Source organism: Erpetoichthys calabaricus, chromosome 9 (genome assembly GCF_900747795.2).
Source record: "Erpetoichthys calabaricus chromosome 9, fErpCal1.3, whole genome shotgun sequence".
In the NCBI taxonomy this organism is placed as follows: Eukaryota; Metazoa; Chordata; class Cladistia; order Polypteriformes; family Polypteridae; genus Erpetoichthys; species Erpetoichthys calabaricus.
Window position 1 is genome coordinate 164,711,391 of NC_041402.2, and position 21,113 is coordinate 164,732,503.

Here is a 21,113-nt window from a genome sequence, read left to right on the forward strand (position 1 = left end):
TTGGGATTAATAAAGTATCTATCTATCTATCTATCTATCTATCTATCTATCTATCTATCTATCTATCTATCTATCTATCTATCTATCTATCTATCTATCTATCTATCTATCTATCTATCTATCTATCTAAGGTGTCTGGACGAAATACTGTAATATAGCAAACAGTTGGGTATAAATATTGCCAAGCCTCTATGAGTAAGGGAAATTTTCAAGGCTGACAGAAGGTAAGCAATACCACCCTGAGTAGAGATGCTGCACTGTTGTTAACTCAACCTCCCTTCTACTCTATAAGTATGCACACAGTATATATGTTGCAGGCTATTTTTAATTTTTTTATAATTTTTAAAATTTAATTTATTTTTTTATTGGTATTATATTATTCGTAACTGTTCTGAGATGCAAGTAAGAACTTCATTGTACTACAGTATCTATACATGTCAACAAATTTGACTTGACTTGGCTTGACATGTGGAAATGTTTGATTTACTGCTGTAGCTTAGTCACAAATCTAATGGTTAATTTTATTTTTTAAGGCACTCAGGTCAATGGCTAGATATAACATCCTACATCTAGTTCACAATTCGCCATATGCCACTTTGCATTTTCTTGCACAAAATGATGTAGTACAGGGAACAAGAACTGGGGTCTCAGGTGATAAACAAGTAAGTTGTATTGAATAGGGATGAAGAAAGACTTTAGACAGTAAAAAAAATGTTTGCCAGCTCATGAAGAAAACAATCTGCTTCCTGGTTTGATATCTGCTGCAGGAACAAAAATGTGCCCATTTCATTAAAAAATAGCTATTTTTGTGGATTGCTTCCCCAGAATGATGCACTTCATTTCACAGGTGCAATTACTCATCCTTGGATGCAAGATAATAACTGTGAATTACGTTTGAGAAATAAGGACATTGAAAGTTCAGCTTCAGGATATACAGCGCATTATTAGATTTGGAAGTTATCAAGTAACTTTGTAGGGAAAAAAATCAATGTCTTTCTATCTTCTTACACTACTCTGCATTATACGCTTAATAAAATGAACCAATCAATTACATCCATTTAAAATAACATAACTATCATAATAGTAGTCTGTCCTCCAAGGCACTAGAGGGCAATGCAGGGTCACCTTATGCATTGTTTTTATTAAAACAGTTGTGGTGAGCACATTTAAGTTAAGAAAATTAATTAGCTCAACAACGAGGTTTGTGAGTTAACAGTAAATTTAATGGAAGCAGAAATATCCTTGAATTATGTTAATTAAGAAGACCTTGAAATTCAAAACTGGATGGTTATTTGATGTAACTAAAATATTTAACTGCACTGAGGTATTTAGCGAATAGACTCTATTAGGTGCTGAATGTTCCTTGATTGCCATGATCTAGGGGCATTTCACTGTAATTTCCACTATTTTAAAATTTTTTAATCTTTTCATTTCCTTTTTGTTTATTTATTTGGGCTTTGGTGTAGTAGAGAGTAAAATTGGTAATATCTAGCATATAAGGTGGTCACCATTCTTGTAAAAAATTTCTTTTTTGAATAAGATTCAACCATAATTTTATTTTAAACATAATAATGTTTAAGGAAACACGAGATGTGCCAGATGCTGCTCAAGAATATTTATGACCCAACTAGATCAGATAAGCATTTTTCTTAAGTGCTGCTGTGGGGTGTACAATTTGTGGTAGGGGCATTGAAGGCTCTGCATTGATGTGGCTGTAACCGATTACACTAAAGTGCTTGGGTATAATCTGAACCACTACGCTGAGCCCGAAGATGCTGCTTTGATACTCTGTCTGTGAACATCAAAAGTGGGGATTTAGTCGTACATACAGAATGTTTTTGAAAGAGGACATGTTTGAGAACCATGAGCACCCCTTCCTCTTCTAAGAAGACAGCCTGAAGGAATACTGGTGGCCAAGATGAAAGAACAATCTGACCTGGAATGGAATGATGTCAGATCTGCGCCTAAACAGGACTGGAATGAACCAGGGGAGCCCCTGCACTATCCAACATCCCAGTGGTTTGTGAGCTACATCAAGGAAGAGAGACTAGCATAAATTTAGGCCCTTCAGAGGTCCAATGTCTTTGTTGCTCTGTATATGCAGACAGCCATTCTGTGCCTTTGTTATTCATGCAAGAGCCACGTCAGACCAGAAACCAATCAACATACTAAGACTGAGAAGCCACCTGGTAGTCTATGCATATTGATGTTTAGATAATAATAATAATAATTCATTTTATTTATAAGGCACTTTACATTTGTAGTAAACCTCAAAGTCAGTCAGTCAGTCATTATCCAACCCGCTACATCCTAACACAGGGTCATGGTGGTCTGCTGGAGCCAATCCCAGCCAACACAGGGCACAAGGCAGGAACAAATCCCTAGGCAGGGTGCCAGCCCACCGCAGTAAATCTCAAAGTGCTACAAAAAAAAAAAAATTAAACAGACACAACAAGATAAAAACAAAGATAAAACAATAATTAGAGGCAATTTTGTTAAAATGCTTTCCTAAATAGAAAAGTCTTTAACTGTTTTTTAAAACAGCCCACAATCTGCTGTGTTCTCAGGTTCTCTGGTAGGGAATTCCAGAACTGTGGAGCAGCAACTGCAAAGGCTCGGTCACCCATTGTATGAAGTTTGGTCACAGGGGAGCGAAGGCGATAGGTATTTGCAAAATGAAGGTTTCTTGTAGTGGATTGTAATATAAGAACTTCATTAAGGTATTGTGGAACATTTCCATGGATACATTGGTGAGTGAGCAAACAAAGTTTGTATTCAATATGGAGGTGGAATGGGAGCCAATGAAGTGACTGAAGGATTGGCGAAATATCTTCATGTTTCCGCACCCTCATTAGGATCCTTGCAGCACTATTTTGGACTTGTTGGAGCTTTGAAGGCTCTTGCTGGGGACCCCGATGAGGAATGTATTACAACAGTCCAGCATGGAGGAGACAAAGGCATGAACCAGCTTTTTAGCATCACAAAGGGTAAGGCAGGGACGGAGTTTGGCTATGTTTCGAAAATGAAGGAATGCAATTTTACAGAAGTGGTGGACATGTGTATCAAATGACAAATGGGAGTCTAATTTGACACCCAAATTAGTAACAGAAGGGGAGAAAGCAATGGTATGGCCAGAAAAGGAAATACAATTTACGGAGGAACGAAGTTGATGGGGGGTGCCAATTAAAAGAGCTTCAGATTTGGTGCTGTTCAGCTTAAGAAAGTTTTTAGATATCCAATATGAAGTGCTGATTAACCAGATTGTATTATTTTGTCACACTCATTTTACTCTGTTGATATTTTAGGCACAATTAGAAATTTTAAGTTAATTTATGTATGAATAAAAAGTTCAACTTTCTTTCCTAGCTATTCTGGTACTCTGTCTAATTGCTTGGGTTACACATGAAAGAGAAAGGAAGAAATATTCAACTACAACAGCAGTTAGGCCTGACAGTATCAATACAAGGGGTATATAGATGGGATTTGGGAATTCTGTTTAGTCTACGTAATAAAGACTCTGAAAAGGGAGAGTAGGGTCACCTTAGGACCCTGACACGACAGAACAACAGGACATTAATGACATTAAGCAACAGTGATGTCCTCAGGAGAGGTGTGGTTGGCTGCAACTGTACTGTAACTCCATTGACTGGCACAATGTTATTCATCTCTAGAAGTGAGTTCTTTGGCCAGAGGCTCTCATGAGATGCCATCCTTTGAATGGCAGGCACTCCACAAGTACTGGGACTTACAGTAATTAAGACACTTGCTAAAGTTGGCTGCATCATGATTTCAAGACTGGTGAAAGGCAACAGGAAAAAGTACAAATGCAATTTCATGTATAAAAATACAATCACGGGATGATCAAAAAGACATTGAAAAAATGCAAGTTAATGTCAAGAATTTCTGAAGCAGATAAGGTCTAAAAAACGAGATCACATAAAAGATGGATATAGCAGTGCAGAAAACACTCAAGATCAACTAAAAGTGTAAATAGTAAATTTAAATACTAAGCCTAATTGACAATGTGGATTTCAGTGTCTTGATCTTGCTGGCCGTGGTAAACAATTGTCTAACAGCAAAAAAGCAAAGAACGCAGAAGCCCAGTTAGCTCCCATGACGGTACACCTCATTAAAAGCATGACCCCTTGCTACCTAAGCCATTTGTTAAAGAAATGATGATGAGAGGAACACAAAACAACCAAAGCCTATAATAGGAGGCCCAACACTGTAAAGATGTTATCACTACACTGAGATTTCATATTTTCAAAATATGACAACTCATAACGGCTTAAATCAACCTCTTACACCTCCCAGGGCCATGATTGTGAGGCGTTCTGACAACTCCATTCTGAAAGCACTCCGCTTTAAAGGGTGAGTTTCAGTGCTGCCCTAGTTACTCGATCAGCCTCATATTGTTGGAGAATGAGGCGGCCTGATTTATGAAATTTTACATTTGGAAAAATGATTATGGCATCATTTGAGTTCTGAACCTGAAGTACCTCAAAGAAAAAAGATGGCACACATTTTTCTGGAAAAATATTTTGTGATTGGCAAAAAAAAAATCTTTTCAGTCTTGGGTAATTTCTTGATATTATGAAGAAAAAAAAGAGCTGCAGCTGCAGAATATTGATAAGGAGCGTCAATGGGTGGGGTAACAATTCCTTTTCCAGTATTAAAGGAAACCACAGAATAAAGCTGATGGATCATTTACTAAGCTATTACATGGAATTAAACAAATTACCAAGATGTTTCTGTTACAGAGTCAACAGAGCATCCTGGTGTTTTAAGGCAGCACAAAGTTGCCCTGTCAGATTGAATTCCATTCTGTATCACTCATTCATGATGAAGGGCTGCTGATCATGCACAAGTCCTTCTGCCGGGGACTGATGATTAGATGCTGTGTGAGTGTTAGCTTTTACGATTAATTGAGGAAGAAAGTGCAGGTCTCATTTCAAAATCAGGATTTATTAACAGGACGCAATCAACCCGGGGAGTAAAAAAGGAAAGGCGATTTAACACAAAGATCACAAACATTACTAAAGTCAATACCACATTACACAACTGCTACTCTTTTGGTATGTCAGACTTGCTGACTGCAGTTGCTGACATCGTCGCTGGACCATTTGAACTTACACGGATGAAAAACACTGAGCTTGTCACATTTAGTGACTGCATATAGACCTTCAAGTAGAGTCACGCTCACCCATTTTTATGACTGCCAGCCAATAATGTGCTGCCCGTTCAAAGGGTTAACAACTATGGAGAGTTCAGTTTCCATTCTGTCGTGATGCATAAAACACGAGACATCAAACAGATGGGCTTCTCTTGTGTCTGTGATGCCCAGTCCACCTGTGTTCTGTATTCCTCACCGCTGCATTATAGGAGTGGAACCCCTAGATGAGCATTCTTTGGTTTTCAGCTCTCATGCACACGACTCACATGACTGGAGACAAAACCAAACCTGGGCCAAGTCATTGGCTAGTTGGACTCAGTCACTAAGCATACCACATTACACAACTGGAGTCATGGGAGAGTGCCGCTGGCTGCCTCCAACTTGCTAAGATTATGTAAATGAAGGCTACGACTGAGAATCACTGGAAAAGACACACAATGTCACATGACCTTAACAAGGGTTAAAATAAGTTGAAGTGAAGATATTAGCTTCAAGCTAAAAGAACAAAAAGGTTGTATAAAATACAAAACAATTCCACGAAATGTAAACAACATCCATGACTCAGCAAAAGTGAGTGGAAACTCTCAGTTTAGATATTGAGTCTAATCAGCGATGGATACTCAATGCCTAATGAGATACCTGTCTGTCTGTCAGATGCCTAGGAAAGAGTGAAGACTAAACCAAAAGCTCCAAAAACATGGGATTCCTGACTTCATGGAGAAGGGCTATAGTGTAGGACTACAAGTAAAAGGAGCTGCATGGATATTTTGTCCTTCCACACGCTGTAAGGTATGCATTCATTATTGAATTTTATGATAACAGTGTACTCAACAGTGTCAGATATAGTCCAAACAATTTAATCAAGCTATATACATATGAAATGCTAATGGTTGTCTGTTGTCACACAAAAACTCACAAAATACTGAACCTTGAATCATGATATTTGTGTTAAATGAGAGCTTATGCCATGCTTTGTGTAACTTGACCCATAAACTGGATGTGCGATGTACCTCTCAACCATGAAACTGGGCTTTGGTTTTTTCTGTATGCCATGAACAATGGATGGGAGGATATGAACAGTGGTGCATGCACGTGTCATTGCTGATAGGAAAAGAACTTTGGTGACATCTACTGACAGAAGCCAATTACGTGATAGAAAGAAGAAGAATGACAGCCACACCTTCTGCTGCATTCAACCTGCAGGTACTTGGGATGTACTGGAGCTAGAACTGCTGAGCATGAGGAAAATTAAAGAAACCAATTAAGTGATAGGTAGAAGAAGAAGAATGACAGCTCCGGTCTCCATAAAGTTATTGGAGTTCACATCTTTCTTACGGTAAAATTCATAAGCAAAATGAACGAGGAGGTGACATGCCTGATAATGTGAAGCAAATTGCAGAGGCTGATTACATGATAGGAAGAAGAAGAAGAATGACGGTGCCAATAAGGAATCAAGGAAATACTGTGTGGCAACCTGCTGAGTGTTTTAGAACTTAAGTGTGATGAAATGTTAGCACAGTTGTGGTGTGATTTAGAGTCTCAAACATAGTGAAAAGGATGTGTGAGGCCTCCCAAAGACCCTAATGTAGGCCAGAAAAGGCTCACTCCAACTGTTATTAACAGGCTTTGGCCTAAGAAGGCCTCAAATGGAGAAACTGGCTTTTAATGTTTCAACATATTCTATGATGTTTCTCAAGGAAGACAAACTGTGAAAAACTCAGACTTGAACAGGCAGACTGAAACAAAGAATATTCATAAATAAGAATTTTTTATTCAAAATATGGTAAAATATAACAGAAAGGCTCAATGGTGCAGCAAGGAGTTGCCTAAAGAGAAATCCAAAGTAACCAAGTCTTAATACACAATCTGAAATCAAGAATCCAAAAATTGAGCAGAAAATGTTCAGAGAAACCAATAAATCCATGCAAAAAAGAATATGGACAACGGACTCCTTCACACTTCAATGTACCAATCCTGAGATCTTCTTCTTGGGCTCCATAAATATCCAGAGGAAGGACTCGGCAGTGGTGATATTAGGATGGTCTGGCTCTTGGGTTACCACTCACAGGACACAAGGAACGGATGCACATTTAAAGGGAATCAGAGAACAAATAAGAAATACTAAACAAATCTAATAGAAATAACATCAAAATATGAAAAAAATACAAATTCAGGAAAGGCAAGAACAACAACACAAAAATAAATAAAGCAGACACTGAAATGTGGTTTTAATATAAAGCATTGTTAGTGCTGCTATGTCTGAAGTTCGCATACTGTCCTGGGACTGACTTTGTGGAGCTGCTTCTTCTTCTTCTTACATTCCAAAGATGTGGGTTAGGCCCACTGTGAACCAGGGTGTGTGTGTGTGTATGTGCTCTGTGATGGACTGATGCCCTGTGCAGCATTTCATTTTGGGCTGGAATAAGTGACTAAGGAAAAAATTATAGGCTTTTTGTTTATTTCTCATAGCTGGTATCTAACCAAAATGCAAGTCATGACATTTACTAAAAATAGGACACACCCTAAGATATTACAATATCGATTAAGTTCTTTTGCAATTACTAGGAGGCCTCGCCTCCTGCTCGCTTCGCTCACTAACCCCCTGGCCTGTGCTACGCGCCAGCCACTTTGTGTCTCTGGTGGTCACGTATGTGGATTTCACTTTCACCAAACAACAAATCTTTCAATTCTCCCAGATAGGTTTCTTCATTGGGAAGAAACACTACTTTTCTCTGATGGCAACACGAATTAGACGATCTACAAGTCTCCAACTTAAACTTTAAAGCCAAACAATATCTACATAATTCTGTCATATCACCTATGTCCATATATCCGATCTCTTTTCGCTGTTACTTTATTTCAGCAAGTAATAATTTCCGTTTTGTTTACATAAAGCAATCTTTACTATCAGTTTTTTGAGACTTTCGAATTTTAGTACTTTCATAATCTCTAACATGCTCTGCATGTGTATCGCACCAACGTTTTGAACCTCTTTACTACATTCTACTTTGTCTTCTACTCTTTGTCTTTTATTTCCGACCCAGCTTGGAGCTGAGAGAGCAGGAACTGTGTCTGACAATAGCATTCAAATGAATGAGAAGTAATTGGACCATGGGTGTGGCTGTAAATGTCTGAGAGGAGGGTGGGATTTGTCAAAATCTCTTGGCAAAAAGTCTCATCACACAGGAGCTGAAATTATCTCAGAGAAAGTCTCATCCCAGGATTTCCTTTTATAATAGAGAGAAATGAATGTTAGAGGCTTCAGTGATGAAATTCTATCCATCCATCCATTTTCCAACCCGCTGAATCCGAACACAGGGTCACGGGGGTCTGCTGGACCAATCCCAGACAACACAGGGCGCAAGGCAGGGAACCAATCCTGGGCAGGGTGCCAACCCACCGCAGGACACACACCAAGCACACACTAGGGCCAATTTAGAATCGCCAATCCACCTAACCTGCATGTCTTTGGACTGTGGGAGGAAACCAGAGCGCCCGGAGGAAACCCACGCAGACACGGGGAGAACATGCAAACTCCACGCAGGGAGGACCCAGGAAACGAACCCAGGTCCCCAGGTCTCCCAACTGCGAGGCAGCAGCGCTACCCACTGTGCCACCGTGCCGCCCGAAATTCTATATATTTATAAATAAATGTTTTCAACACATTACTATGTTTTCATTTAAAAACCATAGACATTAGCCTCCATCTTCACCTTTTGTCCACAATAAATGGAGATTTCTAAAAACGGTCTCCAGAGCCGTATACAGTACTTCTGAAAACGCAGCCTCAGTATTGTGGTGTGGACTGGTGGAATATGGACTCTGATTTGTTTGCTCTTGCCTGATTGGATTCTGCTCATTATAATATCTCATTCCCTGATTGGTCACCTTTCTTGGTAGAAAAACATTTCAACATAGCTAATGTAGCCATAAGAGTCATGCTATGCAGTAGCTGGAGAGTGCCAACGCGTTAAATGAATAGCACATGCAAGTAAGAATTTCATCATACTCTGTACATGTGACAACAATGACCCTATAAAGCTATTGAAGAATAACTATTCAATCATTTATATCAAACAATCAATCAATTAATTGGTGCAGGAATTCAATCAGTCATTATTTTTAATGTTATTTTAATACAGAACAACATAGCAACATAAGATAAACAATTCAGTTTACTGAACAAAAAGCATTCATTCATCTGCTGTAATTTTGAATCTCCTTTTCTATTTCAGTACTGTAGGCAGCTGAGGCAAATTACATGCAAGGTGCAGTTCAAAGCAGAACAGACTCACTCTCTCAAAGAGGTATTACGTTAAGGGTGAAGGAGGGAAAACTGGAGGACCAGGAGAAGAGACGACATCTGTGCTGTTTTAAACTCCGGATCGTGAGCCGTGAGAGAGCAGTAGTAATACCCATTGGGCCAGTTAAGATACATAATGCTTGAATTATTAAAAAAGCTTTGGCACATCTTATTACATGGAAATTGGTACTTGGAGGCAACAAGCACAGTACAGTATATCTTTTTAAAATGGCATTCTCTTCATCTGTTTTAAAGAAGCCTACCTAAATTGGTCTTTGGTGCTGTATACTTCATGCTGCTCTGTGTGAGCTTTAATATTAGTCAATAACACCTGCTCTCTTGAATAGCTTTTCTTTTCTTTTAAATAAGTTTGGTTATACCTGATTATGGGCACAATACATGAATGAATGAATGAATGAATGAATGAATGAATGAATGAATGAACTTTTATCTTGGGCTGTATTTTCAATACAGGAATTGTTATTATGTGTTTTATAATATATTTCATGTCAATGTTAATGATAGTTTTAAAAGAATGATCATCAGATGGATTGCAGCCTATTAAAACTGGGAAGCAACATTACAAGGCCAACCTAACACCCCCCCCCCCACCCTGCCTTCCCCTCCCCACCCAAGTCTGTCTCCCAGTGGGCTCTGCCATATCTCCAATCTATCACTCTGTCGGCAACAATGCCTTCTTCTCCTGGAGAGAAAAAAATGATGAGAAAAAGATTTCCCAGTGCAGCAATAAATAAGCCCATGAGGAGAATTTGAATATTCACTGAACAGGGCTTATCATCCCATCAGCAACTAACAACAGGAGCGAGCGTCTTGCGTTTTATTTTGCGTTGACTCATCCCAGTAGCCAACTGCAAATAAATGCATGCTGACAATCTGTGCAGCTGGAGTTTTGTTTTATTGCCGCGTTGTTACAGCTCATCTGTTTTTGGCGTGGGGTGCTCAGCCAGATTTCTTAACAAGGCATAGAGTTGTGTTTGCTGATGTATTTTATTTCTATTTCCTTTTGCACTAGCTTTCTATCTATATATGCATCTATATCTAGGAAAAATAAAAAAAGAATGCTTAATTGGCAGTGTTTTGTTGGGTCAAGCTAAGATGGCTATTTTAAAAACAAGGAGAAATATGGATAGAAATGGACTGACATCTTGTTCATGTTTTAAGGTGCTCATTCATAGCCGATTGAAAGCTGGATTTGCATAATTTTAAAATGATCAAATAAAAATATATTGGGAAATATGGGGTAAAAATGATGTTTTAATGCTATACTGAAAATGCTTTTTGAGAAATTTTATATGTTTTATATATGATACACTGGTGTTTATTAAACTAAAAATAATTGTATTGTAACTGTAAATAACGGTCTGTTTAAAAGCTAATCCATCTATTATATAGTGCCTTTCACATATATCTATCTATCTATCTATCTATCTATCTATCTATCTATCTATCTATCTATCTATCTATCTATCTATCTATCTATCTATCTATCTACTGTATAAAGCCTCCATAACATGTTTATACATCTCCAAAGTTCACTTAGGAGTGGTCTGACGTGGCTTAGATTAAGACACGTTTCTATTGATTTTACATATTTAATATAAGACCTGTGAATCCCTCATATTAACGAGTCATTTTACCATCATGTTAACATGCCACACTGTACAGAGATGAATGACCTACAGTTAGGTCCATAAATATTTGGACAAAGACAACTTTTTTCTAATTTTGGTTCTGTACATTACCACAATGATTATCCACCACTGTTGTCTTCCGTGGACGTCCAGGTCTTTTTGCGTTGCTGAGTTCACCAGTGCTTGTTTTCTTTCTCAGGATGTAACAAACTGTAAATTTTGCCACTCGTAATATTGTAGCAATTTCTTGGATGTTTTTTTTCTGTTTTCACAACTTAAGGATGGCTTCTTTCACCTGCATGGAGAGCTCCTTTGACCGCATGTTGTCTGTTCACAGCAAAATCTTCCACATGCAAGCACCACACCTCAAATCAACTCCAGGCCTTTTATCTGCTTAATTGGTAATGACATAATGACGGACTTGCCCACACCTGCCCATGAAATAGCCTTTGAGTCAATTGTCCAATTACTTCTGAGCCCCTGAAATGAAGGGATTGTATTAAAAAAATGTTTTAGTTGCCTCACGTTTTTATGCAATCGTTTTGTTCACCCCACTGAATTAAAGCTGAAAGTCTGCACTTCAACTGCATCTGAGTTGTTTCATTTAAAATTCATTGTGGTAATGTACAGAACCAAAATTAGAAAAAATTTGTCTCTGTCCAAATATTTATGGACCTAACTGTATCTACTGATGCTTTTCAAGTATTATGAAGAGCAAAAGAAGCCTTTGTTAAGGTCTTGTAACATAAAAATAATAGATGCATTTGTGCAGTACCTAAACTAAAGTGTTACCTTTGAACCTTCTTAATGGTTTCTGCACACTGTGTGGGTGACATAGTCACTGGCCTCCAGTTCTAGTGACGTCACTGTCTACATACAGGTTCTGTTTTCTCATGGTCTCCATATGGGTTTTCCACTAGGTACCCTAGATGTAATTATCTCATATTACAAGCACGGCCTTCTTAGAACTTATGACTTCATATTAGCCCTGTGTGTGTTTGCAATGGTGTGTGTGCCCATGAGTATGGGCTGTCGTGTACCCCAGTCTGGCCCTGTGCTTGTGATACTTTGGAGTGGCTTTACACTGTGTAAAAAATGGAAGAATGGACGGACTAGTTATAAAGAACTTCTGTAAGATGTGTTGTCTCCACAATGTTCTGTATGAATATGACTTTTATATTGTTGCTTGCCTAAGGTGAATTTGTGAAATGTTGTTTCTAAATGATCAGTTGAATTAATAAAAACTGGCCATAAATATGGAAAGATGCACCTTAATTTTAATAATAATTTTTTGCATTTATATAGTGCTTTTCTCACTACTCAAAGCGCTTAGCAATTGCAGGTTAAGGGCCTTGCTCAAGGGCCCAACAGAGCAGAGTCCCTTTTTGGCATTTTACGGGATTCGAACCGGCGACCTTCCGATTGCCAGTGCAGATCCCTAGCCTCAGAGCCACCACTCTGCCCTTACCAGGTGTCCAGTTGTTAATGTGTGCCACATTTCTGTTTAAAACTGAATTTTCTACGTAATTAGCAGTGAATTTAAGATTTGCAGGTTTCTGTACAAAGTCTAGATATTCTTAAGGAGCATGCAGTGCAAAGTACAATAAATATGAATGCCTTTTGTCCTCAGGGACTGTATTTACTACTTATTCTGTTTTTACTTTTATATTATTATAAAGGCCCTTTCAAATGCATTCAGTTTATAAAAGAAGGAATATTTGTGAATGTTGCAAGGCCGAGCTTCTATCACCTCAGAAAACTTTTCATTTCAATGATTGGACTTGTATGTAATTAAGCAACACTCTAAAATACCATTTACACACCATGAAAGCAAATCAAAGAAGGGCAATACAAAAAATACAAAATCTCATTTTGAAGAGATTAGAACCTCATGGACTTTGGTATGAGATTCATTGGACTTGAACCCTGATAATCTGGATGAACGAGTCTAATGTCACTTCCCAACTATCTGGGGTGTCTGTGACGCTGAAGAGAAAAATGTGACTTTGTGTCACTGCCTGGAAAGAGCTTTCTCTGTGCACTGCACTTCCCCGGAAATCACAACATGCCCTTTGTTTAATTAATTCTTTTTCATTTCACAAACACAACAAGTTAACATGCAATTTTAGTCAAAACTGCAGATACATTGCATTATTCTCTACATTTCATGGCCACGATCTACAAGCAAACAATTTCAAGAGACATGCGACAGCCGGCATGTGTCAGCGGTTATGACATTTTAGCGAGGTAAAGAGCAATTTTCTTCTTGCTCTGCTGTCGTAGCATCTTCTAGATGATAATTAGGAGATAATAGGACAGTTTGCTTTAAAATCAAGCAGCACAACGCTGCTCAAGCAGAGCCGCAATGAGTTTCGAGCAAATTATCAGTGATAAAGATTGCTTTGGCTTTCTGTTAGGCCAATGAGACCGATATTATTTTAAAAATCTTTGAAATTTTGATTGAACTACCCATCCTTAAATTGATGTAACTTCCATACAACTACACACAAGTTAGTGTTAAGGGTTAGTCAGAGTCGATCCTGTGAACATTGGCTATGGGGTTACCAGATCAACATAAAGCTTTGTACTTATTTATTTGTTTTAAACATAAGGATGACAATTCTAAACTCAAAAAAAACAGGATTACATATACTGTACTGTATTTTAGCTGATCTTTAAAACAGAAATAGCTAATTTAGCTAATTTTCAAATAAATAATAAAGCTATGTTTGTTAGATTGGTCTGTAATTTAAATGTATGATTTTTGACTGAAATATCAATATATATCTTTTATTTCGTAACATATGGCAAATCAAAAATGTCACTTTTCAAATAGTAGTTAATTAGCTGGACATTTGATTACCAGTCAGACCTGACTCCAATTAGTGTGGATAATCAGCACTGCACTGTAAATAAGAACGCAAGGCAGGAGCTAAAGGCCAGCTAAGAGATATAAAATATGATTTTAGTAAGATGCTCTCTGTCATCACTTAATTCATCTTTAAAAGTCCAGACATACTAATCCCTGTTTTATCCATAAGGAAACTAGTAATGCTTTAGAAAATATATGAATAAGAGGTACGCAAGTCTATGACAGTCTTCATATTGTCAGGAGAAGGATGAAAGGTATGTATGAGAAGAATAAATACACGTACTGTATACACCCCAGGACCACCAGCACTCAGGGCAGCCTTCTTAGTGGCCATAACAACAGCAAAGTTAATGCATACATTAAATCTAATATACTGTGTGTATAAAACGTATTCACCCCTTGAAAGTTTTTATATTTTATTGTTATACATAATTGAATCAGAGTGGATTTATTTTGGCTTATTCAACAATGATCAACAGAAAATGACTCTTTAATATTAAAATGAAAACAGATCTCTGCAAAGTGGTCTAAATGAATTGCAAATATATAACACAAAATAACAGATCAAGTAAGTATTCACCCCCTTTGATATGACACACTTAATAAAACTGTATAATGGAAGGGTGTTCCCCAAAAATGGCACACCCATAAGGCTGCATGGGAATTGTAGTTTCAATGGACGTCCCTGCTGGATTTCTCTGATTGTAGACTGTTCTTCCTGATGAGAAGATGTGAAAACATACTGTAACGACCCACCCTGTAACAGGTCAGCAAGGAAGACACCGTAGGACAAAGAAGTGATTGCAAGAATTGTTTACTCTTAACAGTGTAAAAAATACACAAATGTAAAACAACAAAGAAAGAAATTGAATAGAAATTATTTACAGTTACCTATAAACCTCTCACTGTTGTGGTCATGGAAGATGGCCTAAATATTCCGGTTCCCTACACTGAATCCTCCCTTTTTTTCACGTTGGTACCTCACCTTTATATACAACACCTTCCACACTTTCGTGTCATCCTCTGAACTGTCCAGAAACACCTTTCGAGATCCTCCACTCAAGGTACCACCCCTTGTCTTCCTTCTAATGTCAATAATTTCCCTGGCAGCAGTCCTCTGTGCCACTCTTCACCCTCCCTCTAGATTCAATAGTCCCTCAGCCGCCAGAATACACCTCAGTCAGGATGTATGCATGTTGGAGGACCTCCTCAAAGGCTCACTTGAGGTATGTAATAACCCACCAAAACAGGAGGTGCTGCCGCTAATGATGCCATGTCCTTCTTTCCCCACAGTGCAGAAAAGCCACCTAAAGAAGGCACTTAACCCTGCTCCTTTTGGTCCAGCCACCTTAACCCTGGGCATCCTGGAAGGAGGCATCATTACTGACCACAGAAACCTGCCAGATGAAGCTCCTCTAGAAGCAACAACCCTTTGTTCACTTTTCTTCATGGTTCCCTGATAGGACAAACACTTATGATTGTCTCTTTTGTTTTCCTTTTGTTTGAATTGTTGTCTCTGGACATTAAATGAGAGAACTTGGTTGGCGGCCCAAACTTTGTTTGCTGTTCCTGAAGCCATTACTACCGCACCTGGCCACTAAATGTATGTATATGTATATGTATATGTATATGTATACAATGTATATACTATATCATAAAACTCTACTCTCTGACTCGGTGTGTGTATGTGCATGTGTGTGTGAATGGGTGTGTGTCCAGACCCTGCATGAAATCTGATTGGTCAGTTTGACTTTGATCTGAATGGTCAGTTTGGTCTCAGTGACACGATTGACAGAGGTTGAGACACAAAAGTAGGAGATGTAGGAAGCACGCTGAGGCTCGCCTTCAAAGAAGGGAAGAACTCATAGTAACAGGGATGATGTTTTTAGAGCAGGTAATGGGGGCCTGTCTACCTCTGGTTATACTCAAAAAAGGCACCACAAATTGATTCATTGGACACAAGACAGGAACAATCCTTGGATAAGGGAGCAGCCCATTACAGGGTGAAAACACAGATATCCACATACACACAGATCTTTGGACAGTGGGAGGAAACTGGAACACCAGGAGGAGGCCCACATGGATATGGGGAGAACATGGAAACTCCACACAGGGAACACCCCAGAGTCTAAAACCTGGTATCCTTACAGGGAGGCAGCAGCGCCACCACTGCATATATATACAAGGTATATATACTGTATACTGTTATACTGTTTCACAGTATATTAGATACACTTTACAGACACCTATAAAATAAACCGTCAGTGATTTGAAATGTGAGTGGAAATCAAAGTACCCAAAGAAAACCAGCAGAGTCATAGGAAGAATGCAGAGACTCCACAAAGACAACACCAGGGTTCAAACAAAGGGCTCTGGATCTGTTTGAAGGAAGCAATAACCTCTGCACCATTGTGCCTGCTATGTGTTTTAATGACACATAACTTTTTTACCCCTTAATACAATTCAGGGCGGCAGGGAGCTGGGACACATCTCAGCAGCATTTTGTGCAAGGAAAGACCCAGTCCTGGACAAAGTGTTAGTCCATTGTGTGGCCCTCCTTAGGCCCAGACCTCACTAAAATACAGTGCTAATATAAATTGAACAATTCTGGACATCTTTATGAATGTGGGAGGAAAATCTTGCAAATGTGGGGATAAGTGCAGGCCACACAGACAACAGAAAAAGAATCCTGATTCATACCACGGAGACTGGATCCCTGAGGCAGCAGTGGTAACCACAGTACCACCCTGTTTAAATATACATACTGTATGGTGAAACTCATTACACAGTGAATGAGATGTGTGGTAAATCCATAATTTGAAGGTGCAGGCACATAGATGATAAATAACAGCAGATTCGATGTAATGACAGTTATGGATGTGAAGATTTAGTTGTATTAATGTCCATAAAACTGAAATCAGGAATGAAAAAATGCATTCATCCGACTTTGAAAGATTACAGAGCAAGAAGCACCTTTATCAACACTGTAAACTGGTAGCTAACATGTTACATTAGATTTTTAAAATTTTTAATAACTAGTGAGCAAACACTGAATTCTGCATTTTTTTAAAAAGAAGCCACTAGTAAAAACAAACCACAAGGAACGGTTTGATACCTTAATTTAACACTCATTCACAGAGGTTTGTTACATAGATTTATGTCATAAGTTATTTTAACTTTAAAATGCATTCCTTAATGTGACATATGACCAAATATAATATCATGGGTGAAGGGAATGTAGCAATTAAAATTAAAAATTAAAGAAGAAAACTATTTTATAGCAATTAAAATTAAGAATTAAAGAGTAAAGTACTATTTAGTGGGTGGTACAGGGGCATAGTGATCATTGATGCTACCTCATGATCCAATGCTGTGTGCTGGAATTCTGCGCCCTGTCACTCCTAGTGTGGCATCTTCATGTTCTTACTGTGTCTGTGTAGGTTTCCTCCATGTGCCAAAGACATGTATGTTACACAGACGGGAAACTCTAAATTGGCCACATGTGATCGACTGTATCCTAAGTGAACTAGAGTTGGGTCCATGTCTTCTTCCTGCTTTGCTCTCAGTGCTGACTGGATTGGCACTACCATCCCAGTGACCCAAATTTGAGTATTTAATATAAACTCTTTAGTGAAATGTGATTGGTTTAATGAATTTTGTTATCAGTTTTAGGGTTCATGTAATGTTAACTGCATTTCTTTACTTAGTTTTCTATAAAAAATGGATCAATCTATATATATAATTCTCGAAGCCGTCGCCAGAGCGGGCAAGACACCCATGAAAGCACGCAGGAAGGAGCCAGACCCACACCCATGAAAGCACGCAGGAAGGAGCCACGCCCACCAAGTCTAAGACCATTGGATACGACGAAAACTCGCAGAGCCACGCCCACCAACTCGGACGCGACGCCTCGGAAAACACGCCGTCATTTCTATTTGTCTGTGCTACAGTCCACATGCAGCTCTGAGCCACGTTGACTTTTCGGTTACGACGCACGACCGCGTGCAACATCGCAAACTGTTTTACACGCTACATACAGCAATTCGCATCCGTGACAAACATGCGTCTTCTTAGATGGTCCTGCAGGAACACAGAAAACGTTTCCCCGCCCACCAACACTCCTTATTCCCCGGCCCGCGTCCACCCTCGCTCTCTAGGCATTCCCACTGCCTGCTCATGTGCCCGGACGCAACAACTCACCGACCACCCCGCAAGTCGCTTTCGTCTGTGCTAGGAGTCCACATGCACCTCTGAGCCACGTTGACTCTTCATTATTCTTTTCGGTTATGACGCACGCACCACCATCGCAAACTGTTTTACACGCCATGGTCTTAGAATTGGTGGGCGGGTCTCCGTGAGTTGCTCTTGCGAGTGGGCACATGACCAGGCGGTGTGTATGCTTTGAGAACGAGGGTGGACGCGGCAGGACCATGTAAGAAGAGGCATGTTTGTCGCGGATGTGAATTGCTGAATGCAGCATCTAAAACAGTTTGTGAGGGGTATCCCATGGGATCCTTAAAACAATCCTTTAAAACTGAGGTTAAAACACAATGAAGGAAGCAGTCTTTAAAAACCAATAAGCCCTGTGCCTCTGTTTCATTAGCGTCTCACCTGCTTCACCGATGCAGGCCCTGCAACAGTCGAGACGCTCTCTCAGCAGCTGACCTTCTCTGTGCCTGACTCCACTATAGGCTGCAACAAAATTATGAAAGTACGGGAGCATTTGTTTCACACAAGCTGTGTGTGTGGGTGGGTTGATGTTAGTTAGTTAATTAGTTACTCGAAGGATTTCAAGATTTAATATGCACAAGCGGTAACACTGCAAAAGCAGCCCAAACCAGAAAAGACGGCTGGCAAAAATTGGCCGACAAATTAAACATGTGTGCATTGTACTTACTGAAAGCAGCGTTACGGATTTTGCAAATGTTAATTTTTTTCCCTCTGCTTAAAAAACATTTAAAAAGCGGCGTGATTATGCGGCGTATACTACGGTGCGGGTTGGTATGCAGCATGTAAAACAGTTTGTTTGTCGCGGATAATTTGCCTTTTACTATTACACGAAGACAATTTCCTGTTAATACTTCGTTACATTGATATAGCAGTGTTCTCAGTATTCAAAGCGCTATCCACACAGGGAGGAACCGGGAAGCAAAACCACAATCTTCCACAGTCTCCTTACTGCAAAGCAGCAGCACTACTACAGCGCCACAAGGCAGTTAAAGAATGCACCGGGCTCGATTTTGTTTTCACTTCTGTTTACAGCGATCGGATCGTAGCGTGCATTGTCGCAATGTTACTTTTCTTGGTGGCTTATTACATTACGGATGTTTCACATGTTCATTTTTTTCCCCTGTGCTTAAAAGACATTAAAAAAGTGTTTCTCAACTGTGACTCTGGAACATCTCAGTACGCAAGCTATATTAAGCGTCAACAACGAAGACTCGCTACACCTTAATCTACAAGTACTGACACTTATTCCTACCGACAAAGTAACTTTCACCAGCGTGGCCTTCTTCGTCACAGACGATCCCGCTTTCAGTCACGGACAATGATATGTTGCTCTCTCCAGAGGTCTATCTTTTCATTCAGTCACAGTGGTATCCACAAACCCACCCCATCTGGACAACTGTGTCGTTCAGGAAGTGTTCACCCATCAATACATAATTATGCGGTGTATGCTACGCCGCGGGTTGGCTAGTATTCCATAATTCATCAAACAGTGCTCTTATTTAATCGCCTGTGCTCTTGAAGTGATCTGTTTGTATTTGGATTGAAAAGGAATCCTTTAATTGTAATGAACCTAAAATCTGCAGCTACAGCACTAGAGTATCTTCTTGAAGCTTTCTATAAGTGCTTAGTAGATATCTTTAGGGCTCCAAAATTAGAACAATTGTAACGAGAACAGACCATTTAGCTCAACAAGCTCATCCATCTATTTACCTTGATTGTCCAAAATAGCATCAAGTGAAGATCTGAACTCCTGCTCTCAACCACAGCACCATGTGTCTATGGTTCTCTATTTGAAAAAAGAAAAAATTTCTAACATCTGTGTGAAATTTCCCCTAACAAGTTTCCAACCATGTCCCTGTGTTCTTGTTGCAGAATGTATCTGAAAGTAACAGCTGGTATCCACTGGACTAATTCCTTTCATAATTCTAAACACTGTGATCACATTACCTCTTAATGTCTTTATTTCCTTAAACTGAAAAGATTCAACTGCTTCAGTCTCTCCCCCATAGCTACTACCCCTTTGATCTGGAATCAGCCGAGCTGCTCTCCTCTGGACTTTCTATAGCGCTGCTATGTTCTTTTTTTGTAATATGGAAACTCAACAGTACACAGTACTCCAGACGAGGCCTCACTAGTGTATTATAAAGCATAGTCTCCCTTGTCTTGTACTTCACACATCGTGCTATATAACCTTACACTCTGTTAGGCTTCTTGATAACTTCTGAACACTGTTTTTGATGTGGATAGTGATTTAAGTCCACCATAACTCTGAGTTTCATCTCACAAAAGGTACTTTCAAGTTACAGATCTCCCATTGTGTATTCAAATCTCACATTTCTATTTCCTACGTGTAACACTTTACGTTTACTTACATTAACTTTCATCGGCCACATATCTGCCTATGCCTGCATCCTGTTCAAGTCACCTTGTAATGATTCAGCTGATTCTACATCATCTGCCCTTTCACCTTAGTTTGGTACGTCTTCAAACTTTACCAGTTTGTTACTTCTATTCTTATCGAGATTAATTATGTGTACTAAAAATGCAGTGGCCACAGTACTGATCCACTTTTAACATCACCATATTCTGAAAAAGTCTGAGAAATCCAAGGTCAGTTGTCAGAGGTCGGACTGAATGGACACTAAATGGGAGTTCAGGCGCTACTTTCAAACCTGACCATCTAACTCTAAAATTGGATTCAGCAGCTGTACCCACCCATTGTGCCCAAACCTGCTTGGATTGGCACTGACTACCTGCAACCCTCAATTTGAAGATATGTGACTTAGAAAATAATGGGTGGATTGATAGTATCTAATTTTAATACACAGATAGATTTATTATGCTGCATATGTTAACACTTTATATATTCTTAAAATGCATGGC